A 23911-nucleotide genomic window follows, 5' to 3' on the forward strand; every position below is an offset into this window, starting at 1 on the left:
TCATGGCTTGTCTGCTTAGGGGGTAAGAATGAGTTCCCCCTTGTTTGTTTATGTACCACATTACTGTGGTGTTGTCTGTCTGTAATAGTAATTGTCCTGGATGCAGAAGATCCTTGAAAGCTGTAAGGGCATTTTGTACAGCCAACATCTCTTTTTGATTGATGTGAAGATGCATTTGGTCTGTGGTCCATTTGCACTGAATACATTTTCCTGCTATGTGTGCTCCCCAGGCGTAATCCGAGGCGTCTGTTGTTAAAGTCTGCCTGGCTGTGGGAAGAGTGAAAGGCTGACCCTTGCTGAGGTGACATGCCTGTGCCCACCATTGAAACTTCTGTTGTAGGCAGGGAATTAGTGGTATTACTGTCTCCAAGCTGTGAGAGTGTTGAGACCAAACACTTTTTAGGTACCATTGTAATTTCCTCATATGCAGTCTTGCATATGGAATTAGCAGTATGCAGGATGCCATGAATCCCAAGGCCTGCAGAATTTTTCTTGCAGGGAGTTGGGACTTTGCTGTGAGAGTGTTGAGACCAAACACTTTTTAGGTACCATTGTAATTTCCTCATATGCAGTCTTGCATATGGAATTAGCAGTATGCAGGATGCCATGAATCCCAAGGCCTGCAGAATTTTTCTTGCAGGGAGTTGGGACTTTGCTGCCATCAATTGAAAATACTGAGTCAGTTGACCTTGTTTGTCTGGCGTGAGGTAAGCCATCTGGGCCGTTGTATTTAAGCTGGCACCCAGGAATATTATCTCTTGTGAGGGCACTAGTGTTGATTTCTTTTCGTTTACTGTGTACCCTAGGCAACTTAATCTTTTTATGAACGCCAGATGCTGTAGAAGAATGTCCTTGCTCTCTGCTTGAATCAGGCAGTCGTCCAGATATGGACATATTTGAATTCCTTTTTGTCTGCAAAATGCAATTACTGGTGCCAGGCACTTGGTAAAGACCCTGGGTGCAATAGATAAGCCAAAGGGCAGTGCAGAGAATTGGTAGTGCATTGAACCAGCTATGAATCTGAGGTATGTTCTGCAATTTTGTCTGACAGGGACATGCAGGTATGCCTCTTTGAGGTCCAAAGTAACAAGCCAAGTTTTCTTGCCCAACATGGGAAGGTGCTGCTGTAGTATCAGCATTTTGAATTTCGGAACATCCAGGTAAGCATTTAGAGTGGAAAGGTCCAGAATGGGTCTCCAGGCTTTGTCCTTTCTGGGTACCAGGAAGAGTCTTGAGTAAAATCCTTGTCCTTTTTCCTGCTGTGGTACTTTTTGAATAGCTATCATGTCCATGAGAGCTGTAATTTGTTTTTGTGGCCCTGCTCATTGATTTTGTGGCAGGTCTGGCATTCCTTTTAGCCTTGGAAAAGTGTGAAAGTGGAACCTGTAACCGTGAGACACAATATTCAGCACCCATTTGTCTTGGGTGATTGTTTGCCAGTTTTGAGAAGAAAGTGCTAGTTTCCCCCCAAGGGAGCCGTCAAAAGGGAAGAGTTTGGCATTGTAAGGGGGAAGTCATTGGGACTGTTTCCTGTAAGGTTGTGACTTGCCCTCACCTCCTTTTGGGTTTGAAGCACCCCACTGTCGTGGTCTGTAAGAGCCTTGTGGCTGAGATCTGCCTCTTGGGCGTCTGTATCTGCCTCTTTGTGGCCTGTCTGACACCAGAAAGGACCAATTCTGTGTAGGCCAATTTCTGCTAAATCGTGGTGGCTGTACCTGTAAGAAATCCTTCACTGTTTGCGTAGATTTTGCCTTATCCTCCATTTTCTTTAATACCTCTTCTGCCGTAATACCAAATAAATTATCTTGCTGCAAAGGAGCATCCAATAATTTTGCCTTAACATGATCTGGTAAACTTTGTTCTTTTAACCAAGCATGCCTTCGAATCACAGATCCTATAACTGCTGCTCTACAAGAAGCTTCTAATGAATCAAAACCACATTGCAAAGTATGCTTTCCCACTTGTTCAGCTGCATGCAATAAATCCTGCATTTCCTTATAATCAGGTTGTTCTGCATTTGTACTCATTTTCTGTTTTAATTGAGACAGTAAGTATTGTTGGTATTTAGGCATGTGAAACTGGCAATTTAGAGCCCTCACTGCTAAAGTTGCAGAGGTGTAAACTTTCTTTCCCCATCTGTCTAATGCTCTAGAGTCCCTATCCAAGGGAACTGCATTCTTAGCAGTGGAAGCCTTAACCCCTTTGGGACCCTGGGAAATAGTTTCTGGGTCAGCAACAGGGTTTTTATAAAGACATTTGTGAGAGTCAGGGACTCTGTAGTACCTGTCTGGCTTGACTGGAGCTGGGAGTAAAGAATTAGGATTTAAACTAGATTCAGAGAACACATCATCCACAATGTGCAACACTGGCGGAATGGCAAGGGGCCTGTGCTGAGGCAGTAAAAGAAAGTCTCTGAGCCTTTTCTTGGATTCTGAGTAATCCTGGCCCTCCCAATGGAAATGCTCCCTCATGGTATGTAAAGTTTCCCCAAAAGAGTAATCCTCAGGAGGAGAGGCTGAAGGAATTGATTCTTCAGCATCAGAATCCTCATGGGGGATAAAGAATATCCCTGATCTGAAGAGGAATCAGAATATATTGAAACCTGGTCAGAGGAATTATAGTCTGTATCCTGCCTAGGCCTTTAATTAGGAGGGGATGGGAACCCCTGATCAGAGTTATGAAGTCTTCGGCCATTTTGAGCATCTGTTTTTTAGGCATGGAGGCCTGTCCAGGTGAATACTGTACTTGCTTCTTTGTCTTTAATGTAGGTTTAGTCTTGGCTGTAGTTGCAATGGTAAGTTGAGTAGGCCTGAAAACATCCTCAGAAGCCGATGCCTGCTCAGCGGCTCCGAACCCATCTGAAGATTTAATCTCCGTTGGCCCAACACCTTGAGTATCCAGAGGCCTAGGCACCTCCACGTGAGAGTCAGTCGTGGCCTGTGGTTCTGAGTTAGCGGGTGTCAGGGGCTGCAAAAGCACCTCACTGAAGCAAGCCGGTGACTGGCCTAGAAGAGGCTTTGTCATCAGTTTTGGGCCTCGGATGCCTGTCCTTATCTTTACGTTTTTTGTGCATTCCGGTCGTCGGTTGTTCCGACGTCATTGTATAATTAAACCTTCGGCCAAAGTAATGGCGAGCAAAATCAAACCGACGTTTAATAGTTCATTTGTTAAATCTAGCACAAAACCGACAACTAGTGACGTTGTGATCTGGGCCTAGGCATGGAATACAGTAAGAATGAAAATTCTTATGAGGTATTTGCTTCCCATAAGAAATACAATTATTAACTTTTACTGACATCAGTCTGAGGCAAGAAAAAGTTTCCCCAACAGGGTACTTAGCTTTACTGAAGACTTCAGTTCTGAAATCGAATTTGAAATCTCAGGAGTCGGCCAACTGGCACTTGCGAACTGCTTTTGCTTCGGGCACCGCGCGGCAAGAAAGACTGGGGAAAATGGTGTCGGCTGCTTCTTATATACCCCTGGCACTCCGACGTCAGGGAAGAGGCGACAGCAACAGATGCCGGACCAAGACTTTGGAACTCAGGCCGACTGCGGGCCCGCCTGACGGCAGGATACCCCAAGTGTAATGACTGCAGCAGTGAAACACGATGAACATCAGCCTTCTCATAATGTAAGCTTATCAAAAATAATTTATAATCTAAAATTTATTTTAACATAAATACACTCCCAAATTGTGATATATATGTTTATATGTTAATTTTTCATTCCAACTTTGTTTTTGTTTTTATTCATTTCTTCATCCCATCTCATATTTCCGGTTTCACTTCAGAATCTCGAATTACTGAAAACTCGAACTTCATATGGTCCAGACCATATGATCAAGTTTTCAGAAACTCGAAATTCCGAAGTGAAATAAAAAAAAATACCCGAAAACATTGTTTCTGCAGGGGGACAAGTTCCCCTGCACCCTCCCTACTTAAATATACCATATCCGTGATCGCACTATACCGAGGAAACAGGAAATCTCCCCTTCTGTGCTTCTGCATACAGTGCAGAATGGGAGATTTCCCTTTTCCCCACTGTAGCGCAATCTCAGAGTTGATATATTTAAGTAGGGGGGGGTGTGGGGGGTGCAGGGGAGCTTGCCACTCTGCAGAAACGATGTGTTTGGGTATTTTTTTTTTATTTCATTTCAGAATTTCGAGTTACTGAAAACTCTATCATATGGTCTTGACCATATGAAGTTCGAGTTTTCAGTAATTCGAAATTCTGAAATGGAATCTTATTTCCATATAATCATTAGCATTATGGACATAAGAAGTTATCAACTTAATTTTATTCTTCTTATTTGCTTTAATAATTTTTATGTTTATTAGCAATATTAATTATTAATATATTATTAATATTTTATTAATCATCTAAAAGAAATGTGCAAGTTGCACAATGGATGAACAGTGCAGTACCAACAAAAATAGAATTCAAACTGCAGCAAACAAGGTGATACACAGACACACAGAGAAAGGTAAAAATAAAATTACTGTTTAATAAAAAGGTTAGCGCATTTACAACAGAAGTCACTTCTTCAGACTATAAAATACAATCAGAAAAGGCTCTTTAAGCTTTAAGTCATAACCAACAGAAAGTTCACATTCAGAAACTAAGTAGCCAATCACATCAACATCACAATTCAAATACAATGCATCTGAAAAGTAAATACACACTTAAAGAGACACTGCACTTGACAGAGAAAAAAAAAAAAAAAACAAAAGTTAAATTATCTGGCTAAATGACACAATCTCAAAACAGGTCACTCTGAGTTTTATAACCCAAAGCAGTTATTTTTTAACATTTTAAATTTTCTTTGTGATAAGTTTTTATATAAGGTGATTAATTACTATTCCATCTGAAGAAGTCTTATTTATCAGACAAAAGTGCTTATAGTTTTTAACAGTTGTTAATAATAAATTAACATTTTAACTGGATCTATTCTTGGATTATTTCGTCGATACACATTTCAGGATTTCACTGCTCATGGCTGTACATATTGTTTTGTGGAGTTTTCAGAGTTTACAGTTTGTTATAATCAGAAAACACTTGGCCCTTCCAGAAGATTATAGGGCAGGGGGTTAGTGGGAGGGTCGTTGAGGAAAACTGAAAAGAGACAACACAGATGGAACCTTATGGTGAGTACATAACTGTTTTATCTGATGTTGTCAATTTTCATTCTGTCCTCAGCTTATGGGACAGATTCCCCAGCTACCTAAATCCCTGGGTGGGCTCAAGGAAGCATATTCCTGAGCACCATTGAACCAAATGATGCTCTACCCCCTGGAGACCATATTCAATTTGTAATGAGTAACAAATGGGTGGGAGCAGCCCAAGTTGCTGCTGCACAAATGTCATCCAGGGAAGCTCTAGAATGGAAGACTGCTGAAGTAGCCATGGCCCGAGTGGAATGAGCTTGTAATGGTTTCTATAAAGTAATGCCCAATTTGTTGCATATCTAAGTAAGCCATCTGGATAGAGTAATTTTGGCAACAGGTTTTCCTAGTTTCATATCAGAAAAAGAGACAAATAACTGGTCAGTTTTCCTGCTATATTCTTTTCTGTGCAGGTAAAAATGTAACTGCCTGTGGACATCTAATAAATGCAATGTGTATTCACCTTTGTTAGAAAATCTGGGGAAGAATACTGACAAATTGATAGACTGATTAATATTAGCCTCTGAAACTACTTTAGGGAGAAAGGAAGAGTTAGTTCTTAAAGTGACTCTGGCTCTGTAAAAGATTAAATAAGGTGGTATGCAAGACGATGCCTGAATCTCTGAAATTCTTCCACCAGAAGTAATGGTGAGACACCTGAGGTTACATTTAGCTGCTGTTTCAAAGGTGGGTTGAGTAAGTTGTTGCAGAACCAGATTAAGATCCCATGGGGAAGTAGGGTATCTAAAAGGAGGCTTCAGAAGAACAGTACCTTGCAAAAAGGTTTTGCATAGTCTATGGGAGGCAACAGAAACACCTTCAAATCCTATGTGAAAATTTAAGATCGCTGCCTTCACTGTGTGAGGAGGGTTTACTATCATAATCTTGAAGTGAATTTGGTTGAATCCACTTTGCATAAAATCCGGAGGTCAAACAGTGACATTGTTGAAGTACAAATCTCGCCACTATCTCGACCCATGTTAATGCTTGTTCCTAGGTCGAATTCAGGATGCAATTCGACAATATCGGAATTCGGCATTGTGACTTTTCACAGACGTGGGTCGATGATACGATCATTTGACCGAGTCCGCTTCAAGATTATGATAGTAAACTGTGGAGGAGTTAGCTCCATCTTCAAAATGTATGGCTAAGAATTCAAGGATACTATGCAAAGGGGCTGAAAATGGATCAATGTTATTTTTGTGGGCCAAGTAAGCAAATCTTCTCCATTTATTGGAGTAGAGTTTATGTGTTGATGGTTTATGTGAAGATGAAAGTATCTGATGGACTGGACAGGACAACATTGGCTATTACTGGAATTGGAGGAGACAGGCAGCCAAGCCTAAGGTTAAGCATGTCTGGATGAATCATGCCTGTCAGATGATACAGAAGGTCTGGAGTATGATCTAGAATCCACTGTTGGTGGAGTAAGTGAAGCCAAAGGAAGGGGAACCAAATCTGTTGAGGCCAAAAAGGTGCAATGAGGATAACTTTGCTCTTCAACATGGCAACTTTCTGCAGAAACTTGGAAATTAGTGGGATTGGCAGGGAGACATAAAGAAGGCGGGGCAAATTGTGAAGTACAGCATCCCTCAGTAACTCCCCCTGTGGGAGAATTAGGGCAAAGTAGCTGCGGCACTTCTTGTTTAGGGGAAAAGTGAAAAAAAAAACACAGCAAGGCTAGGACCACAGATGAAAAATCATATCTGCCACATTTCTGTTGACAGACCATTTGTGAGGTAGAAGAATGCACCTGCTAAGCTTGTCTGCTATCACACTGAACATCTTCGGAATGTGCACTGTGATGAGAAGGTAGTTGGATGAGATTAACCATTGTCACACTCTTGAGTGCTTCTCGACGCAAGGGGTAAGATTTGGTCCCTCCTTGCTTGTTGACGTACCAAACTACTGACATGTTGTCCACTTGAATGGCAATTGCCCCCAAGGGGAGAGCTTATTGAAAGGCCTGCAATGCTAAAAGTACCACTCTCATCTCTAGAACACTGATATGCAATTGGCCTCTTCAGGGGACCAAGTGCCTCGGACTGTCTGCCTCAGGTAATGCACCCCACCCTAATTGGGAAGAGTCTGTGGTCACTATGGCCTTCAGCTGAGGTGGAATGAACTGACGGCCTTGCAGAAGCTGTTCTGACTGAATCCACCACTTGAGAGCTCTCTTACAAATCTGAGTAATAACATATCAGGGTTGATATAAGTTGATAAAGTAGTGACCAATGTGTGGCTAGCATCCATTGTAGAATTCTCATATAAAACCTGGCTAACAGTACTTGAGTTACTGCCGCTGTCATCAATCCTAGGGCCTGAAGAACCAAATGGTTAGAAACTTTGGTGCTGCAGATTATTTTTCTGACCTGTGCTCTTAATGTTTGAGCTCTTAGAGGACGTACTGAAGCTATCATTAACTTTGTGTTGAACAATGCTCCTATAAACTCCAGCTTCTGAATAGGTTCCAAATGAGACTTTTCTTAGTTTATAGTTATCCCCAGAAAGGAGTATGTCTGAAGAACCTGATTTCTTGCGTCTGTTACTTGATGCCTGGTCAGGGTGTTAATGAGAGAGTCATCTATATATGGAAACGCCCGGAATCCCTGCAGTCTCAAGTGAGCTGCTACTATTGACATACATTTGGTGAACACCCTGGGGGCTGTGGTGAGACCAAAGGGCAGAACTCTGAATTGGTGATGACTGGCTCCCAGCTGGAAGTTTAAATACCTTCTGGACCACCTGTTCATCTTTATGTGACAGTATGAGTCTTGAAGATCTGTCGAGCACATGCAGTCGTCCTTGCCCAGAAATGGGAGAATGGACTGAACCATGACCATCCAAAACTTGGTGAGTCAAACTGATTTGTTCAAGTTGCTGAGATCCAAGATTGTTCTCCAGCCTCCTGTTTTCTTTGGCACTAAAAAGAATCTTGAGTAAGTTCTGGATTCTGTCGGGTCTGGTGGGACCTCTCGGATGACTCTTTTTTTTCTAGCAGCTTTTGTATTTAAGTGCTGTTTGTTCCCTCTGACTGGGTGGAACATTGGGGATTTTTCTTGAGATTGGAGGAGAAAGGGAAAAGGGGATTATATAACCTCTGGAATGTATCTGTTGTTATCTCTAGCCAGGTTCTCTGGTGCAGGGATAATCGACCCCTGACTGCCTCCAGAGGGGAAGAATCGGGCCTCCTTTCATGAGGGCTGGAATGGTCTGTCAAAAAAGGAATCTCTGGACCTTGGTTTTGTGGGCCACCTCTGCAGCGAGGGTGATGTCTACCATTGGAGTTCCCCCTCTACCCCTGAGGGAACCTCCTCCACATGTGTCCTGTAAAGGACCCTGAGAGTTTTTGAACCACATTTTTCCAGTAACTTATTGATTCCTGGAGAAGGATCTTTGAGGCATGGAAAAACATACCCCTATGGCAGACAAAGATTTTCTGTCCTTTTCACAACTGGATAAAGTGTCCTAAACTTTGGAGTCAAAGACATTCCGTCAAAGGGGGCATTGACAAACGAAGACTTGAAGGGCTCCTCAAAATCACATAAGTGCATCTAGTTGTGCCTCCTTATGGAAATGCTGGAATTCACTGCCCTTGAGGTTCTTTCATCCGCATGCAAAATTAATGTCATGGAAGAATTGGAAATTGACTGCAGGGTAGCCAACTGAGAAGTAACAGACCCCTGTACCTCATCAGAAATGGATCCTTAAAGGGCATCACAGAGTTCCTTAAATAGGTCTCTCCTGTAACCTGGTGAAATGTGCCAAATAGTTCAGAGACCTTAAGGCAAAGGTCGCTGAAGCAAAGACATGCTTCCTAAACCTATCCATCGTCCTAGACTCCTTATTCGGAGGATGGACAATGGAACTCTCTTCATATAGCTCCTTTTTAGTAGCCACCATGACCAAAGCATTGAGAGGCACCCCTTTTGTCCAAAACTGTCTTCTGGTGCTGTTAAAACTTTGTCTGGTCTCTGGGGATTGGTTCAATAGTGCCCGAGGTGTTCCATGCCTGTCAAGAGATCAAATTTATAAGGTTATCAATGGGCGGAGTCACCCAAGAAGGAGACGGGCCAGTACCAAACACCTCCAGGAACACAGACTCCTTGGGTGAAGGGTTGCTGGACTTCCAGTCACCACTCTGTTTCAGGGTTTCAAGGATGTCTCCAAACTGGACATCTTCAGGAGGTGACTGGGGGACCTTTCACCTTTAAAGTCTGTACTGTCTATGACTGACTCCCACTGGGGAATCTAAGTGCTTGCTCTTGCACGTTCTCTTCTTAGGGACCGCCTCAGTGGGATGCTCCAGGGAGGTATCGGAACAGGTAGGAACACCCTGCTGAAAATCCAGAGGTTTCAGTATCGACTGCCTCAGTGGAGTGGATAGATGAAACAGTAAGTGAAGAGATGGCAAGTCTGTTCACTGAGGGGAAGGGAACAGTCTTTGTCGAGGATGCAGACAAGGCTCTCTCCATGACCTCAAAGGCAGATCCCCCCCCAGACAGGAACATGATCCTGGGTCCACAAGGGCAAGCCTCTGGACAGAAGTCCCTCCCTGCTCCCAGTAGAACTCCTCCAAGGCTGAAGTTGGAGCTGAACTAATCCATGCCGAGGCCCTGAGGTGCAGCGACAGCTCAGAGAACTTCGGAATCAACTGTGACACCCTGGACTCAACACTGCAGCTCCAGCTCCAAGAGCTCTTTGGATCTGATGGAACCGAAGAGCTCAGAACAAGCTTCAGTTCCGAAGATAAAGATATTACTGGATCCAATGCAGACGGGCCCGGATGACTCAGATCCAGTATCTCCAAGACAGAGTATGGAGTTGGAGGAGGAACTTGCACAGGGGGAGTAGTGGAAGGTTGGATCTCCCGACCTAAATGGTTAGGAGCCGACAGGTCATTTAACATGCTCTGCACCTAGAGAACCCTTCGCACTAACCTCTCCATATCTTCTTCCATAAGGCTCCTGCAAGAGCAAGTGGACACAATGGAAGGAGAACTATGTCTCTCTAACAAGGGAGAAGGAACCCTGGAAGGGATTGAGTTCACTGAGGGAGAGTATCTGGTTCTTGAAAGAGGCATATAATGAACCGTGGGATCCATTGTTTTTGGTGCCAGATCCGGAGAAGTCCGAGACCATAAGTGCCTAGGCCTCTTAAGCTTGGATCCGATTGTGAAGTCAGATTTGATAGCTCCTTAGTCAGGTCTCTTGGATCTGAGTGTGAAGTCGGATCCGACAATTTTGTGACTTTTTTTAAGAATCCGATGAGTCAGTCAGATGTGAAAGAGGTCTTTTCTTTGATTTCCCAAACAATTTAGTAGAAGCTGTCAAAGTACAGGGGGAAATAGTTTTTTCTGTTTTCTCAGAGGAAGCTCCAGATAAGGTTGCAGAAAAAGAGGAGGGAAAGAAGTCTTTCAGAAGTAAATTATTTTTGTGCTCCACCAGAGATCTAGGGTTGGAGTGGCAAATGCAGCAGTCCTTCAGAAGGTGAAGGCGTCCTAAACAATAAACACAAAGAATGCACATCTGAAAGCAGTATTTTAGGACCACATTTAGTACATTTTTGAAACCAGCTTGTTTCTCTGCCATATTGATACTGAATAAAATCTTTTAACAGAAATTATATATATATATATATATATATATATATATATATATATATATTTTTTTTTTTAAGGAAAAAGTAAAGGAGAAAGACTACCAACAATGGGTATTAAGAGAAAAAATACACTCTAAGGTGTAAGGAAGATATACACAAGTACAACAAGGGAAAAAGTACATAAGGCTTTAGACAATAGGGTAAGTTTAAACAGTAATTAGACTGAGGAAAATGGAGGTTTAAAGAGAAAAAAAATTCAACTTATCTTAATATTTAAGAGTTGCTGAGAGCACCGTAACACCATGTCTTTCACTGGAAGTGGCAAACGTGATCTGAGGTACTTGGGTTTGGTGCATTGTAAGGGAGTAGCTTAAGAGTTTTCTGGTTGCCACCAGCTTTTGTAGCAGGGAAGTCAGACCCGAGGGATCGGATCTGAACCGAACCCATAAATTGAGGACAGAATGAAAACTGACAACATCAGATTCTTCTTTCTTTTTGGCTTTTCCCAGTTGGGGGTCGACACAGAGGAACTCCAGTCCGCTAATGATTGGCAGTAAATTTTTTTTATTTTGGTGCTGAGTTGCCAGCCCGACGCCCAACCTTCAATGAAGGCACGCCCATTCATGCATGTCTTTTGAACGCTACTCGACCGCGGGGAGGACATGCAGACTCCACACAGAAGGCACTCCAGCCGAGAATCGAAAAGGAGAACTTCTTGCTGTGAGGCAACAACGCTACCACTGTACCACCGCGGATTCCACAACATCAGATTCTTCATTTCCTTATATTCCTCATTACCTACTCTTATCTAATTTTTCCTTACTGATTTCTTCCACTTAGCTCTTTTTCTTTCCTTCTACTGAGCTTTCTTTCACATATGAATAATCTAGGTGAAAATGGGCTCTGCTCTGCTGGATTATCCCAGTCAACAAATGTAAAATAAATAAATAAACACAATAAAATAAGTATTTATTTGGGAAGCAAGTATTAATCCAGTGAAAGCATAGTTTATTTGGATTATATGGTTTAACTTGGACAGTAAATCTGTCTTATGGTAACACAGCCTGGTGAAAAAAGTCTTGGCATTACAACTCCTGAGTTCAATCCCAAATTCAACATTAGTGGCTGTTTTTTTTGCAGTATGGCATTAGCTGCTACAATATAGCACTTTCAGTGTGGTCTGGTAACTCACTTTGACAGTACAGAAGTAGACACAAACTCACTTTCTCCACGTGAGCAGATGGTCCAATGGACAAGCTTCTAACTTACAGCTCCATGGTTCTATTTTCAACTACCCAGTGATGACAGAATGGCATTACTTGCAGAAATATCATTCTGCACAAGATGCAATGCTCTGTAGACAGGCTTCCATTTTCTAAGTCCATGGTTCACTCTAGAACTCTCTTACCAACAGTGCAGAAGCATTTTCTGAGATGTACTGTTCTTATGGTATACAGCTAAATGGATACAGGACCTCCCTGTAGTCTCAGGGTTCAAAACTATACAGGACAACCACAAGAAAACACATACATACACCTTATTCCTGAAGATGTTCTGTATACGATTTACTGAATAATAATTTAAGAAATCGCTCACATGCAGAATGGGTCAGAAGGTAAATGTGCAAAAGAGAGTCTTTTGTGTTTTCACAGAATGGGTGAGGTGCCAAACAGAAAAGGACTGGAGTGTGATTAGGGCTCCGGGGATGCAAGTTGGACAGCCCTGCTTTAAACCATGCATAGAGATACTAGAAGTTGCAAATAAAATTATTGGCAGAATAGCTACACTTAAAGTTCTTTGTGAATTAAAATTCCTACTAAGATGAATTATCTAAGCTAGCTGAATAAGACATGCTAAGTAATCTTGCTGTACAGTGTCAGTGTCATTTTCAATTATTCCCTAAGTAGCATTTACTCACTACCAAGGCCAAATCCAGCAAAAGGCAAACTAGGCAGCTGCCTAGGGCCTGGTACTGGTGGGGGGGGGGGGCAGGCCTGGCCTTAAAATAAAACAACCACTCTTCTCAGCCATTAGTTTCCACCTGGTAGCACAGGAGGTTTGCTCAGTAATTCTAGAAGCTCTACTTTTCAACGCCAGCCTGGCAGTCTGCAGATTTGTTCTAGGCAGGAGTGAGTGATTTGACTTTGTAGAACACAACACTCCTTTTCAGAGTCAGCCTGAACAAAACAGTGCAAATCACAGCACAGGAAATTTGTTCAGCCTGGCGAGTACTGCACAAGAGATATGTTCTGCAAGGGAGACTGGATTTGTTCATCCAAATGACACAGAGCACAGCAGAAAGAGATTTGGTCAGCCTGAAAGGCACATCACAAGAAATATGATTTGTTCCTCCAACTGGTGATTTTTCCTCAGGAGATTTGATTTTGCTGATGTATTCCTTTTCAGCATCAGACTTTTTTTTCCCTTCAATTTACAGGCACAGTTATTTTAATGATGCAAAAGCTGCTTACCCAGGAGATGTTACTGCACAAGGTAGGTAGGTGTGTGTGTGTGTGTGTGTGTGTGTGTGTGTGTGTGTGTGTGTGTTCTCCCCTCCAAGGATGATTACACATTTGATCTTCCCCTTCCAAGGATGATTACTCATTCTGCATTCTACCTTCTGTATCGATGTCCCTCCTCTAAGGATAATTCTACATTCTGCCTCCAGAAGATTGCCCAACAATTACAGACAGAAAAACACATGTAAATCAGCGGAGATTACAATTAGTCAGTAATACCAATCAATAGAGTGATATAGTTATTATTCTTGCTCAGAAAATATATAATTTATCCTGTTTTTATTTAGCACCAAGTCCCTATTCCCATCAGCATTGTCTGGTGAAATGATGTGTTCAAAGTTAAACAGTAGGCAAATGGAGATATAAAGAGTTGTGCCCTGTATCCTTGACTATAAGTAGCAGCTCATTAAGAACTTTAATTAATTTAATGCACTAACAACCAGACCTTCCTTAACTTCTTCATTTTCTGAAAAATCACTGAGGATAACAATGTCAATATTACTAGTCATTAGAGTTTCATAGCTGTGTCTGGCGCTTTAGGCTCTGAGCTACTTACAAACACCTTCCTGTAGTCAAAATTTCAGGATTTGAATCCTTCTACCTCCACTTGCCTACTGTGTGCCTTTGAGTAAATTACTCAAACACAGCTCTTGGGTCATCTGTGAAAAGAGATGCTTTATACAGTGAATTTATTTGATTAGCAATTAGATAAAAGAAAATGGTATTTAAAATGTGGGCCTTTATCCCCCTATTCTTGGCTTTGCCCAGGACTCAAGCACAGAAGGTGAGAAGTATTTTTGTCCATTCTTCATAAAATGTGTGGCTTCTGGCAAACTGTTGTTGACTGCAGTCATTTAATAATTAAAGGTATGAGTTTCAGACTTTGCATTCTTCAGAAATTGCTTGCTAATGCAAAGCTTTTTATGTTAGTAATCTTCTATGTATATACATGAAACATTTAAAATCTGTGCCTGATTTTTGGGTCTTTGTTACTCATTTAAGCTGAGATGTTGAGAGGGCAGAAGGGATTGTAATGGGTTCCACTGTACATTTTGACAGGAGCGAGTTGAGATAAATTTCTGGCCCATTATTTACATATAAAAATTTTCACTGGTTCTCAAGCAGATATCTACAGCGTACAGTCAAGCAAGACTGTGCATGTGTGAAAACTTAATTCCTGCAACCCACAGTAGTTATGGTGTAAAGAAAGGAAATGACTTTAGGAACATCATCATATTAATTCTAATAATAATGCAATTCTCCAGGGTAAAACATACTTTTCCTAATTACTTCTACTGTCCAAGATAAAACAGTAGCTTCCTAAAATTACTTTAACACACTCTATGATTCTATTAACCATTCTGATTTCACAGACTTCCTGATTCTATACCCTCTAACTGCTATCCAAACCAATTCCACCACAAGTCATATTACTTTTTAATTTCAAATACAGTAGCTCCTACAGGCAACACATTCTTCTAGTCTGTATAAGTTTATCTCATAATCTTTAGTTTTAGTTTTCCCTATAACAGATATTTAACTGTACTTTGAGCATTCTACTTGACAAAATGTTGTAATTTTTTGCATGTATTCTGCTTAAACTGAACATTCCTACTTGCTACTATCTCAATGCAAGTTGAACCTTCTACCTGATAAAATATGTCTACTTGTATTTTCTTTAAACTGTAACATTCCTATTTTGACATTATACTTGTATACATTGCGGTGGTATGGCGGTAGCGCTGTTACCTCACAGCAAGAGGTTCTCTCGTTCGATTGTGCCTTCTGTGTGGAGTCTGCATATCCTCCCCGCGGTTGGGTAGCGTTTGAAAGACATGCGTGCGTAAATGGGCGTGCCTTAGTTGAAGGTTGGGCGTCGGGGTGGCACCTCAGCGTTTCGTAAAAAAAATCTAATGCCAATCATTAGCGGACCAGAGTTCTGCTGTGACGACCCCTTACCGGGAAAAAGCCGAAAGACAAGCACTTGTATACATTGCATAATTTTTGATTATACGACTTTTCTTTTTTATAATTTGTCCAACTTGACTTTGCAATATTTTTTTCTATTTTGTATGTGGAGTTCTTCTCCCTGGGCCTCTGCTGAAAATGGCTTCACACCCAGTTGAACTTTCCCGGTAAACAAATGTAAAATAAAATAAATAATTAACCATGTTATTTGGGTATGATCCTTGGTTTCCTTGGTTTGTTGACTGTCGACAGTGTGTTTATGATTTAGCTGTGACATTTTTACATCCGTCTGTCTGGTACTTAGTGCAGATGATTAAAGCTATGAGCTACTTATGAAGTGCAAGGTTTGATTCTGTTAAATTTCATTTGTCTGCTGTGTGAGTCTGACCAAGTCACTTCACCAGACAGTGCTCCTAGTCTGCTCTTGAAAAGTGACACTTGAATCCAGTGGACTGTCCCAAGTCGTTAAAAAGTGCTGCACAATTGTCTTTTGATTTCCTACACCCTTCACAAAGATGCTAACTACTGCTTTAATATATGCGATTTGACAATGAGTCAAAGCATATTCCTTTCAGTTTAATGGATGGCCAGATGGATTTTCAATAAATGAGAAGTTTACTATTTCTCATGCTAAGTCTGGTTTCAGTATAACACTGTTTGTTTTGTTCTGTTTATCAAATGGCTGTCATTGTTTCTCCTGTAAAATTTGAAATAACAGTTTTTAAATTAAATCCAAATCTCTGATCATCATAAAAGTAAAGGGAAATCGTAAGCACATTGAGGGCTTGAACAGTGTGTTATGCTAATGAGGAGAGACAGAGCCAAGTAATGGGATATTGGTATGGCAGGGTAGCAGTCCATTACCCTACGTAGGGCCCCATTTGTACATGATCCAGTTCTGCTAATTAGAGACTGAATGAATACAGATTACATAGTCTCCAGCTGCACAGAAAGACAGCATTTTAGAAACTGATGCTCAGAGTGATAATTAAGTTAGTGAGACAATTGTACTTAAACCCACATAAACCCATTGACAAAGAAGTCAGCTGCAGTGCACGAGAGCTACCGGGCATAAAGCCAATGAAGCAGCACAGAAAGTGGATTTCTCCCACAAGGATAAAACTATTTCACCCATTTGTGTGAATATTGCAGGTTTTACTTCCTGCATGTCTGCATTTTTGTATCAGGAATATCTGCTAGGATCTAACGAATGAATTAAGAGGTTTCCTACTTGCTTATTAAATACATCTTGTTTTCTTCACTGCAATAACCTATAATTATTCTGCACCTCTTGCAAATTAGATTGCACACTCTGAAGTTAAAATCTAGGTAATAATTTATTAACTTTTCTGCAAAATTCTTTATGTACATTTTAATATTTTCACACATCCTACTATGTTGACAATTACAACTTTAAATATTCTTTGCATAAAGGGATAATTTTACTTTAGGCCTTCTAAATTATCTCTAAAAATATTAAGAAGGACTAGTTCTTATCCAAATTTCTTTCGCAATCAGATGTTCAGCTATCCTTCACATTACTTCTTACGTACATTACCTTTGCTCCTACTTCTAAGAATATCAGTTTTTAATGATAGTATCAGCTTGCCCACCTATTTCTCTTAACATCCCTGGTCATTTAATTCTGCTATTTAACATGGAATAAGCATCCCACATCACACTGTGGAGAGGGGCTCTCTTTTTCAGCGGAGATTGTCTCTGGCTAACCTCCTTTATGTATTAGTTGTGAAGGTCAGGAACTGAATGGTTATAACATACAGTTGATATGTACTTTTCTTATGCCCAGTTCTTTCCCTCTGACAGCGAGGAAACAGAATGCAGTAATATAAGTCCACTAGGCATGTACCCTTCAGGAGGTGTACAAGTTGAAGGACATTACTTTCTCCCTAGAATGGATGAAATGTCATTAGCCCCTCATGCCTATTTATTCATAGCCATATGCTCCAGTGTCTAGGTCTGCTATTTGAACCTGGATTACATAACTTTACTTTTCTGCTTCATGGAGCCCAGTAGCTCTCCAGTTAATTAACCTCTGATGCAGAACAATGCTGAAGGACTTACTATATTAAAGCATGTATGTTTTGTTTAACTTCATTTTCCTAGCTATCATGTCAAGGAAATATAAAACTAGCCTCCTGTCTGGCATGATGAGATACTCTCTCTCAATGCAGTGAAGACAAGAGTTAAGTTAATCAGCTATAATCAACATGGAATACAAACAAATGGTGTTGGATGAGGGTATGAAAAATCTTGCAGCTCAGACAGCCTACGACTCTTCAGTCTTTATACAGCAAATGCACAGAATCATCTGCCTTCCCACCTAGTCAGACAAGTTCAGGCATCTATGCAAATTTTAGATTGACACATGAAGCTGAGTACTTTGTAGATTAGAACTGAGAATACGGTTTCAAATGATTGTAGTTCAACAACATGTCAAGCCTCAAGGTTTGCCTTCCCTCTGATTTGGCTGTTTTCACTACTTGTAGTTTATGGGATAGCTTTTATGCACATACTAAGCCAAAATAACAGACACAGTCCAACTCTTTTAGTTTACCTATAGTGAGAACTCTACTTGATGGGCCCTATGGTTAGGTTTATCCTCTCCTCCAATATGATTTAAGTATCTTTATTTCTAAAAGTTCCCAAGTTTCAGAATGAGTGCAGGTTTATGCTGGTTTGCACCATGGTGTCTCAGACTGATTATGTAAGCATGGTCTTCCCCATGCCTGACAGTTTACCTCCTGACCCACAAATCCGGAAAAATAGGACCATCTCCAATAGGTGGGCTAAATCCCAAATAATAAAAACAGCTGAGAAGAGGGAAACACAGAACCTCACCAAGACCAATGAGAAGGCTGAATTCTGCCAAACCACCTTCCCAGAATGTTTGATTCCAAGGTCACAGACATGAAAAAAACAGATAGGGAAGGAAGTATGAAGTGTTCAAATGCTACTAGAACCATTCTGCAAAGAGAGGATCAAGCAAACACAGTTACTCTTAGGATGAACTAACTAGACCAGGTAAGTTTGCACAGCTTTCTGGCATGAACATCATAGACACCACCTGTGATGATAAGCATGCTTCCACTCAGACTGAGGTATCCTAACTTTCCACTCTGATGTCCAACCTGGAATCATACAGAAAAGCAACCACCCAAAGACAGGTATCACTCAAGCAGAAGGGGATGCATAGGAGACAAAGGAATTTGACATGAATAAAATTGGAATCTCCAAAGGAGGCACAGCCATCCAGAAGGGAAAAAGATTCATAGACACACTCCCAGTCCACCAAGCCAAGGACTCCATGGGCAATATATCAGCTTGCTAGACCAAAAGTTTAAGTTTCCAACAGAAGAAGCATCTTCATAAGGAGACATGAATGCAGCCCTCTTTGGGGGGGGGGGGGGGTCCTGAATAAAAAGACAGAGCTGAGACTTAATCCTGCCTTCTGCCAGAAATCAAAGGTAAAATATATGCAAGTCGCTCCAGCAGATCTGGAGCCCAACTACAGGCATCCAAGATCATTAGGACAGTTGCAAAAGCTGACTGTGGCAGGACACAAAACCGCTCCATCTGCTTCCAGAGCTAGTCCCCTTTAAAGAGAAATGAACACACTCCCAGGGAACTCACTTGAGCAGGTGGAGTCCTGGGTAAAAAGAAGCTTAAGCAGGCACCCGTGAGAACCCAAAATGTCAGTATGGGTTGTGGTCAAGTCCAAGAAAAATCAAAAGCCATTCAAAGTAATCGAAGCACTGCTTAGTCCCATGGTGAGACAGAAGAAAATTATATCCCAGGAGCAAGCAGGGACATGAACTCAAGAGTCGGAACCCCTAAAAGGAAATGACAATCTAGCCACTCAGCTCATAGTCCATCCAAACATTCACAGAGCATTCTAATAAGACTTGGCAGAAATACTACCAGAACATAAGCAAGTTAAATAACAAGCTGAATAGAATTCCCTTTAGACTGTTTAGAGAAGAGAGGTTGTGTCCTCTGTTTTCCCTCAATTCCTCACCTCTCTAGTCTGTTGTTGAATGGGAAGTAGAGGAGCTGCCTCTATTTTTCATCATCCTGTGGATGATGATGACTTTTCTTTTTTTATTTTACTTCCAGATATCTTCATCTTAAAGCTCAATCACACCCCTTCTGTCATGAGTGGGCCAATAAAAGCAGGCCACAGGAACTCATTACAATGGAAAAATATACATCATAGCCCCTGCCAACTGCTTCTGGGACACAAATGGTAAGTACTATCAGAAGGGTTAACAGAGGTTAGGTTCCATACAGACCACAACACAGATCAGTTCAGCCCAAAGAGAAGCAGGGTCTAAAAGGAAGCTCACAGGTCCAGTGACCACAGAGGGCTCACACAAGCTCCACATTCCCCAAAGTGCTGAATTTTTGGAGTAGCAGCAGACAGGCAGAAGGGCATACCCAAGCTGACTCACTCTACAATCCTTGGTGCTCTCCCTAATCTCAACAATGGGATGGCCTAATAGTGAAATGAAGCCTTCTCCCCAAATTTAACTGGGACAACCCAAAAAGACACCACAGTCCAAGTAGGAGGTCTCAACCACTGCCAGCAAGAAAACAAGGGGATACTTCAGGGGAAATCCCTGTTGTAGGAATCAAATACAGAGGATAATGACATCAAAATCCACAAAAATGGTCATAGTGTGACCCCTCCAACCTAGCTGAAGACCATGTTAAATAGCTGGAAGGCCTGGAGACCTATGTGAATGAAAGGTCCACCCCATTTGACGGCATAAGTCCCTTTCATAAAAGGGACATACTACTATTGTGGTTCCCATCCCTCAAACAGAAAGGATGTGTGTCCTGAGATGCCCTCCCCCCCCGAGGAAGTGTGCTCTAAAAGAGCCCCAAGCTGAACTACCATGTTCCTACTTATGGAATTTGAAGGTGTGTTACCTCAACAAAGGGAGAAGTCACAATCATTCATAAGGTGAAGAGAAGTGAAGGCAGACCTTCCACTTTCCCCCCACACGAGAACACAGAGGAGAGGGAAGGGGGGGGACAACCCCCCTTCTCTAAACAGTCAAAAATGGATGGCTCTCCTAGTAGTGCTAAGAACAGAGGCGTCACCTTGATCCCCTATCACACACCAAAATACTGCGTCCCAGGAATATAAACCAGGCCAAAGGGCTCTAAGAAAGTTGTGTTTGCCCAGGAGCTGAGGAAGCCACCTGGCTATCCATGTTGTATTTGAGGCATCTACAAGACCACTTCCTTCTCCTCCACAGGAGAAGAACCTCTGATGAGAAACAGGATGGCTCTCCACCAAGGAATGAATTGAATAAAGATTGCAATTTTTGGCCAGATTTGCTAAAGAGTGCAACCAGCAAGAAGTTGCCAGACTCAGGGGAGTCTTTGGCATGTCCTGCAATGATGGGAAACAGATATGCCAATCTCCTTAACTAGCGTATCCACCTTAGACACTAGAATAGCATTCATTAAAAGCTTCATCAAGAGCAGAATTAGGTTCTCCTTGATCAAAGACTCAAAAAAGACTGTTGGAGAAGTCCCAATGGAATTGGAAAAGGGACTGGAGTCTGGAAGTTGATGTATAAAGCTGATTATTCTAATGTCAACATATGTTACATGAGTGCACCTTTCTGGTAAACCTGTTTACTATTAGGGCCATTTGCAAACCCCCCCCCCCCCACGCAAGATAGGGGAATATAGGCCCTGAGTGTATTTACAGCCTTGGGGTAGTCAAACAAGACTGCACTCCAATCTGAAGAGGAAGGGTACAAGCATCGGCAGTGGTTGACTCAGCTGAGTGAACTGAACTTGGAAAGGAGATATGGTTAAGCGATATGTCCTGTATTGAAGCAGAAACATTTGGCTTGGATGAAGTGTTTTTAGTTATATTCTGAATTTGGATAAAGTGTTAATTTCCTTTAGGACAATAGGGAGAGCTTGCCAAATGAGTAGGTGCCTGAGAGGAGAATGCATGTGCACGAGTCACATTTATTAATAACTACGTAGCTTATATTTATTAAAGGGAATATTTCAAAGTTCAGGTTTAGGATCATGCATGCTGTCAGGATGGGAATAATGCATATTTCTGCTTGATGATACATGCAGAAACCATGAGATGATAAAGTATGTTAAGTTATACTACATAAAGAGATGCAATACATGAGCACTGAAGTTAAGCTAAGAAAGCAAATAACTGCTTAAGAAATACACACTGCAGTTATGAAAATCTGTCAAAGCCATGCTTCTTACAATGGAAAGAAATTTTAGTAGTGCTTACAGTGTACGCTGCATGTGCATACTGAAGTTCATGCTTAAAAATTTGAACAGTAGGATATAAGCTATGAAAATGTTTTTAGTCTCTTTCGTCTTATATGCAGGTCAAGTGTATTTTTATCAACTAGAGGAGAAGTGGGTGATAATAAAGAGATGAGGGGATTTATTTGGGAAGAGAAGTGGGCAAGAGTTAAGTGGGATAAGTTGATTCTCCTCATAGAATAAAGTGCTTGCCTCATCTGAAGAAGTATGCAGTTAAGGTTCATATACATAACTCAAACAGAATGTTATAACTCAATGTGGAAAATGATGATGAGACTGGGGGAGGTGGTAATGAGAGACCAGAATTCTGGATGCAAGTCCTTAAGAAAACACCACCACCATACAGAACATTATATTTATAAAACAGCAAGAAATATTCTATTCCCATCCTAGGATCACTTCTCCTTTATCTACATGTTTTTCAAACACTCTTCATCCGACATCCTCAAAACTGGTTTACATTCTCCATTTCTTCCTTCTATTAATAGTCTTAACATTTTATCCATTTGAGCCGATGGGTAACCCCTTCTTTTCAAACATTCAGTATAAACCCACTATACTTTGCATAAAATCTCCCTCAACACTAGTCAATCTACGCATTCTAGTATCTTGACTCCTAATAATATTTAATTTCGTATCTTTGGTTGGGCACTAGAATAATGTAAAACATGCATTGATATAATACTCTGTTCTATATAGGTGAAAACCAAATTTATTGTTAATCCAATCCCTATATACAAATATATCCAAAAACAAAATGAATGAATTTACAGTTGATTTGTTACATATAAAAAAAATGATATCTAACAACTGGAAAATGTTATTATGTAATGAATTGGTAGTACCTGGTTTGACTTATGGACCAACTTTTTTAATAAGAGGGGTGATCATTTTAAAAGTCTTCTAGAAAAGGGAAGAGATAGTCTACCTAGTGCATTCACTCATTCCCTCCAGATCTCTGGAAGTTTGCACTTTAACTTCTAATGGGTGGATCCTAAGCTTTTTGGCAAAATCAAATTATGTCCTCACATTTCAAACAAATGCTCATATCTCTGGAATCACAGGGGTAACTAATGACGTATAAATGGCAAACTCTTCAATGCAAGCTATTAAGCTGAATTTTATAAGACAGTAAACACAGTAACTATTAAGTTTGTAATATTTTGTAAACAACTTATAATAATTCAGCAACCACTCATGTTACTCACACACTGTCAGCAGCATTTTGTTCACCCAGTTGAAAACTTTCATGCGAGTCTAAGCAGTCCTGTCTCTGCTTACTTCGCTGATAAGACATGTAGAAAAACAGGAAATTTATGACAATATATATAAATATTATATAAGCAACAATTGTTACTTCTTTACCATGCACTAGACAAAGGTCAACTTGTATTTACCACTATGTAAACTTTAATATGAAATATTTTAATACTTTGTATGTAGCATGGTTTTGGAATTATTGATGCCAATATGAACATGCAATATTTGATGCCTAGAGACGTCAGTAGGATGCAACTGCACAGGGACTTGGAGGTGCCACTCAGCTGTAATGAGTTATATTCAACTAATAAATGTAAAGGGACATACAGCTATGGGATGTATAAGTGCGTTATGAATAACTCATATTATATACATTTAGTGACAGATAAATGTATAGTACAAAGGATAGATACAAATAATGTGGTCATTGTGGCTTCATGTAAGACATATCTGATTTTCTATGTGGTAAAAACTGGGAGAAAGTTACAGTAGAGAATAAAAGACCATTTATATTCTATGAAGCAAGGTAAGGAATATAATGCCCTGTGTAAGCATAGTAAGAAATGTGTAGGTTTTAAAAAGTTTTTTATTTGGAACATAATCAAGGGAATCATGAATTATTATAGGATGTTAAAGAAATGGAGTGTCAGCTTGAGTTAGAAGCCAATCATAATTTAGGATTAAATTAAACTATTTCCATAAAACCACTATTAAGTTTGAGAGATCTTAAATGGCAGTATAGTCCTTTAAAAGACACAAGTGAGTCTGGAAGTGTTTTAGAAGTGACTGGTTAATTAATTATTGTACTATGCGCATATATATATATATATATATATATATATATATATATATATATATATATATATATACACACATACACACATATATATAGAGAGAGAAAGAAAGATATAGATATACATATAGATAATATTTGTGTGACAGTAATTGGTGACTTTGAAGAAGTCCTTTGTGTAGGATGAAAGTGCTAACCGCTGTGGGTTTTTCAGTAATAAAGTGTTCAGCGAACCATCGCTGACATTTCAAGTTTGTGTTTTCTTATGG

General features: G+C 40.6%; 1 protein-coding gene across 1 annotated transcript in view; it reads right to left on the reverse strand.

The window, feature by feature from the left end:
- NARS2 (asparaginyl-tRNA synthetase 2, mitochondrial) overlaps window positions 1-23911 on the reverse strand; it is a 1353496-nt gene that overhangs the window by 1039941 nt on the left and 289644 nt on the right. The window lies entirely within an intron of this gene.

The sequence above is a fragment of the Protopterus annectens genome, chromosome 5.part0, assembly GCF_019279795.1.
Source record: "Protopterus annectens isolate FY-2018-M chromosome 5.part0, PAN1.0, whole genome shotgun sequence".
Classification (NCBI taxonomy): Eukaryota; Metazoa; Chordata; order Ceratodontiformes; family Protopteridae; genus Protopterus; species Protopterus annectens.